Raw genomic sequence first — 6,431 nt, forward strand, 5'->3', positions numbered from 1 at the left:
AAATGGAAGCTTTTAACTCTGCAAGAAAAAAAGAACAAAAGCACTTCCTTTCCTCTCTGTTGATCAGAGAAGCCCCAGATCCTAGGTCTGAGCCACCGTTTGCAGATGTGCTGGGTCTGGGAGGCCCCAGCCATGTGTCTGCTTCCTCTTCTCACAGAACTGAGAATAACTGCCACCCCTGAAGAATTCCAGAACTGTCATATAGAAATCATGCAAGAAGGTACAGCAGCCACCTGAGAGGATGCTCTCCATACCCTCAGAGGTCTGGCACATTTCATTTCACTTTCTCTACACGTGCATCCTAGCACTCCGCCTGCCTGGAATACTTCACCTGCACGTTCATAGCCTCACTGCCTGTAAGACACACATCCCCCCTTGGCTCAGCTCAAATGCCCCTTCCTGGGGAAATCAGGATTCTTCCGTCAGACAATCACTAATGTCCATTTTTTTGCTCCCATTTCGCTACATCTTCTTGTAGCAAACTTTGAAATTTTCTTTGAAAATTCCCAAAAGTTTTCAAAATTTGTTTTTCAAATGAGATAATCTGAATAATGGCTTTTTCTCCATTGGACTGAGGGCTCCATCAGGATATAGACCATTTACTATTTTTCTTGCCATTTGCATTCACAATGCCTGACCCTGTGCAAGTTACAAAGGAAGAGCTCAATTCCAAAAAATTCATGCAAAATATATTTTACCTTTTCTTCCTGTTTTCCATTGGGTTTTTTTAAAGTCTCCTCCAATAATCTTTGTATACTAATGTCATCTGGTTGCAGGAGTAAAACAATAAATTTCTCTTACATATGGGTTTACAGTTGTAGTCATTCATAAATTGAAAGTTTATCATTAGAACTTCTTTAATTAGACAAAAAGGAAAGTGTATTCAATGATTGATTTCTCAAAAGCCCACCAAGCTCTAAACCTTATGGAATACTTCTGCCACTTCACTGAATCTTAGCCAAAAGCCCAAGACGTGATTAGTTCTGTCACCTTCAATGACAAAATAATTCTCGTGGGTTTTGAACTTTCCAAGGCCTAGGAAACAGTGAGAAGCTTCCAAAGTCATACGCTGATGAGAAAATGAGTTAGCACCAAGGGTTAGCAAATGATGGCCGGTGGCCAAATTGAGCCTGGTTTTATCTGACTCTTGGTCTAAGAATAAATTGAAACATTTTAAAAAAAGAAATAATATTTTGTGACATGCGAATATGATGTATGTTAAAGTGCCGGTGTCCATAAGTAAAGTCGTATTGAAATGCAATCAAGTGCTAATCATTTTTGTCTGGATTGTGACTTTCAACCTGTAATGGTAGAATAGTTGCAAAGAAGACTGGCCCAGAATGTTTATATACGCACTCTCTGAACTTTACATAAAAAGTTTGCCACATCTTATATATGTGAAAAATATTTTTCACATTTTATCTTAACCTACATTTTAGTCAATTACAATAAATTAAATCAAGTGTAATCAGAATTTATCCTCAGAAGTCAAGGATATTTTCAAAAATCTTTTGTGAAGGAGATTAAAAGAAACACAAACACACACTCATCTTGATCAGGTCTACATAATATATTTGATAGAATTAAACACTTCTGGTTGATTCAAAAATTGCTCAGGCATTTGATCTTGTGACCTGGCAGATAACGTTGCTACCTGCAACACCAGCACCCCGTGTGCATGCTGGTTTGTGTCCTGGCTGCTTCACTTCAAGCCCCCTGCTAGTGGCCTGGGGGAAAGCAGCAGAAGATAGCTCAAGTGTTTAGCCACCTGCCACCCCCATGATATACCCAGTGGATCTCCTGACTGCTGGTTTCTGCCAGGTCCATCCCTGGCTAAGACAATCGCTTGGGGAATAAATCAGCAGATGAAAGATCTTTCTGTCTCTTTTGCTGTTTCACTCTTCACTCTGACTTTCATTAAAATAAACAAATCCTTGGAAAATAATTCTTAGTTGGGGCTGGCACGGCGGCTCACTTGCTAATCCTGCGCCTACAAGTACCAGCATCCCATATGGATACCAGTTCATATTCTGGCTACTCAACTTTTGATCCAGCTCCCTGCTTTTGGCCTTGGAAAGCAGTGGAGAATGGCCCAACGCCTTGGGACCTTGCATCTACATGGATGACCCAGAGGAGGCTTCTCCTAGCTACTGGCTTCAGATAAGCTCAGTCATTGTGGTCATTTAGGGAATGAACCAGCAATGGAAGGTTTTTCTCAACATGTTTCTCCTCTCTGTAAAATCTGACTTCCCAGTAAAAAAAATAAATAAATCAAAAACTTTTTTTGAAATACACTTCTTAGTAAGCTAAATACAAAATTTTTTCAATGTCCAATCAGAAAAACTGAACCTGTGTTAGATACTGTAAAGCCACAAGTGGAATACAGAAAATTAATGCAAAGGTGATGGAAGAGTTTGAAGAGTAAAACCAGGAAGCTAGGTAAGTCTGCTCAGAGGTGCAAGTGTCTGAATCTTCCAGCCATGTGGCTGTGGCTGGGAGAACCCGTGCAGACCAGGCTTCCTGCTGGGGAACCTAGCTCCCTGTCTATCGGTGCCAAGCAGTGAGTGAATCCTGGGCTTCGGGGTGGCCAGAGCACCAACAGCACCAGATTTTGCCCACTTGGGGGTCTGGGATTACACGTACATCAGGAATGAATCCTGAGGGACGCTCAATAACAGGGCCACTGTAACCGCAGGTAAGCAAGGGGATTGAGACCTGGTGGTTTGGAGGGGAGAACCTGGAAGATCTGAATGGGTCAGACTCAGGCATCAGCCCACATGAGAATCTGGAGTTGGGCTTGTTAACATAGAACATTGCTAACCACCACACTTCAACCCATGCTAAAACTAGGGATGGGGGCCTTCTTAACAGGACTAGATCCCAGTACTTGGCTGAATGTTGGAATAGGGAATGGGTCACATTATGCAGGGCCATGATACTAATCAGCACACAAGAGAAACAGGTCTGGGGGTAAATTCTCTGGGGGATATGTGGGCCAAATCCTGTGGAAATACAAGTCCCTCTGGTTAGCTCAAGAGTTGGGGTAAGGATGGGCTGAGTTAGGTGTGACCACGGAACCTGCTAGCACTCACAAGTATGGACACCAAGAATAGTCTGGGCAGGTCCAGGCTAAAGTACCCACATGTGCATCCTAAAACAGGATGTGGAAAGTGTTGGGCCACACCATTCACCAGCTTATACTAAGCCAAGATGGAGGAGAACAGACTATGCTGGGCAAGGGCCTAGCAGCCATTGACATGCCTGAGATCTGGGTCTGGGAATGGGCTGAGTGGGAGAAGTTGGGAAACTCCCCTATGGGTCATAGCTCCCATTGGTGAACATGTGATCCAGGCCTGGGAGTTGGACGGGCTGGGCAAGGTAGCTCCAACCATTGGCTGATGGATAGGTTCATTTTAGAAGGGGGCAGACCAGGCAGGACCAAGCAATCATAGCTCACCAACAAGTGCAGAAACCAAGCTGGAGCATAGGCCATACCAGGCTAGGCCATCACACCTACCAGTTTGCATGAGCCAGGGATGGGAGCACACTGAACAGGGCCAGGTTCCAGCACCTGCCAGTGAGAGTAAGGACTGGGGGCAGGACAAGTCAGCCCAGGCTACAGCACCCTAGGCAAAGGCCAAAGCAGGTGAGGGACTACGCCAAGCTGGATCAGAGCAACCACTAGCACATGCAAGATCTGTGAATGGGAACAGGCCTGGTTGGGGAGATAAGGGGATGCCCTTGACTGGGTTGTGGTTCCTGGCTGGTGAATGTGAGGGCTAGAATTAGAGCTGCTATCTATTCTGAAAATAGTTGCATTGTCCCTCAGCACAATTGGCATGCACCAGACTGTCCACCCATTGGTGCTTGGGAGAACCAGAGTGGGTGTAGGATTGGCTAGGCTAGGTCTCTACCCCTGCTGAGCCAGGTGTAAGCTGTGTCTGGGTGTGGATGAGGCTTGGCTACACTGTAGCACCCAACAGTAAAAACCAGAATGGGTGAAGGCCAGTCAGGAAAAGCCACTGTTTCTGCTAAGACAGGAAGTGGACTAAGCAGGGCTGGCTCGTGAACTCACTGATATGTGCAAGACCTGGCATTGGAAGAGGTTCAAGTGAAAGAGCTTGTGTTGGGACACAATCCCTTCAGGTAAGCACAAGAACCACGATATGGAGCAGCCCCAACCAGGCCAGTGAACAGTACCCACTGGCATACATTTGGCACAGGTCAAGGGTGAACCAGACTGGACCAGTTCATATCACCCACTAGCAAATCCAAGCACCAGAATGGAGTGTGGGTAGGGCCCGGTTGGATCACAAAACAAGCCATTTCACATGAGGACCAAGACTGAAGGCCAGATGGGTTTGGCTAGGCTGTAACCCCCACCAGCAAGAGCTGGAATTAGGGGTAGGCTGGGCCAAGCTACAGAACCTGCTGGCAAATGCCGAGGTGAGGTGGGCCATGCCAGACTGGGCCAAAACACCCAAGCAGCACCAAAACAGCACACATGAGGCCCAGGGTGGGAGGGGGTAAAGTCGGTAGGGGGCATGTGGAGGGCTCCCCTGCTAGACCACTGGTGAGTGTCAGTTGAGATGGGAGCAGACCAGGCTGGGTAGGACTACAACACCTGTTGGCCTCATGTGGGCTTGATCAGAGGAAAGTCAGACTGGATTAACTGTTCCTACTGGTACATTGCATAAGTCAGAGTGAGTATGGGTTGGTTGGGCTTGATGCAGCATCAGCTGGTAGCTGCTGGCACTGGGGGCTAATTCTGTCAAGTTAAACTGTAGAACCACCTGGAAAGTGCAAGATCCAAGAGTGGGAGTGGGCCCATTAGGGAAACACTGGGCACCTCTCTCTTGAATTGTCACTCGACTGGTGAGCCTGAGAACCATGACTGTGTCAGGCATGGCTAGACAGAGAGTGGCAGGTGTGTGGGCTGAATAGTAGGGCTGGTTGGGTTGAACTAGGCTTCAATGCCCACTGACATGTGTAAGAGCTGAATAGGATATGGGACAGACTGGACCAGTCTGTTGTACATACTGGCAAAACACAGGAAGCAGGGCAGGGGGAGGTTCTGGTGGGGGTTATTTCAGGCCACTCTGACTAGCTTGCAGCTCCCACTAGTGTACATGCAGGCCAAGTGTGTGGTGAGCAGGATCAAGCTAGGCTGCAACACCCATCAGTTTATGTAGAAAACAGTGCTGGAAACAGAACTGACCCAGCAATTGCAACCACCAGCGTGTACATATGCCAACTGGGGCGACAGACTGTGCCAGACCCTGTATTGGCAAGCATACACAGGGATCAGGTCTGGGGTCACCTCAGATGAAGTTTCTATGGGGATTCCTCCAACTGAATTGCTGGACTCAGAACCCCAACTATGGAGAGAATTGCAGGCTCCATGGTCTGACTATGCAGTGCATGTTGTCAGAGCTGGGTCTCCTCAGTGGCTTAGATGGAGCAGGGACAGCATATCCAGTTGCACATGGAGGATATGGCAGTACATTGGAGTCTGCACAGGACACCTGGTACCATAACAGAGGACAGAAGACAGAACAAATCTATCACCTACCCCAGCCAAGCAAACAGAGACTCTAAGGTAGACTATGTCAGCCAGTAGATTCTGGAGAAATTTCATCATGCTTGCAGTGGTGAAATCAGCAGTATTTCAGAACTGCTGAATTATTGAAACTTCATGAGCAGGACCCTCAAAACATGCCCCACATCAGGGACCCTGGGGTGGTACCAGGTGGCTGTCCTCCATCCCACAGTGCAGAAGCATTTGGGAGGCTGGCTGTGGCTTCTTTCCTTGTTTCCTGCCTTCTGCCAATACAGGAAGGAAAAAGAGAATGTGGAAATGGTGATCTTACTCACCTTCCTCTAGCCCTTGACCCTTATCACCCTAATCAACTATGTAAAAATCATCAAAAATAAAAATAATTAATAATTTTTTTAAAAAAAGGAAGCTGAAATGATCAAGGGTATTAGGGTTCTCCAGACAAATTGAACCAACAGACTGCACTCGTAGCCATACACACACAATACGCACACACACACACCACACACACACATATACACTTGCCACACACATACACCAGACCACACACACATCACACATACACACGTCACACACATCACATACACATACACAGAAACACCACACACACACAACACCACATGCACACAGACACACAAAATGCTCTCAAAAATTTCAGGCAAAATTGTAATTAAAAGAACATTGCAAATTTTCCATGAAATGCTTGAAATGCCCATGAATGCCCTCATGCATATATACACATATAGGAAACGAGCTGTTAGAATCAGAAGCTGACAATTCCCACTACGGCATTGTGTAAGTTGGACAAGCACTGGCATCACAGCCAATAGTGATGACTCAGTTCAAGACACCAGGGCCTAAGCATCAGGAAGGC

The sequence above is a fragment of the Ochotona curzoniae genome, unplaced genomic scaffold, assembly GCF_017591425.1.
Source record: "Ochotona curzoniae isolate NIBS_2020 unplaced genomic scaffold, NIBS_Ocur_1.0 scaffold_2683, whole genome shotgun sequence".
Classification (NCBI taxonomy): Eukaryota; Metazoa; Chordata; class Mammalia; order Lagomorpha; family Ochotonidae; genus Ochotona; species Ochotona curzoniae.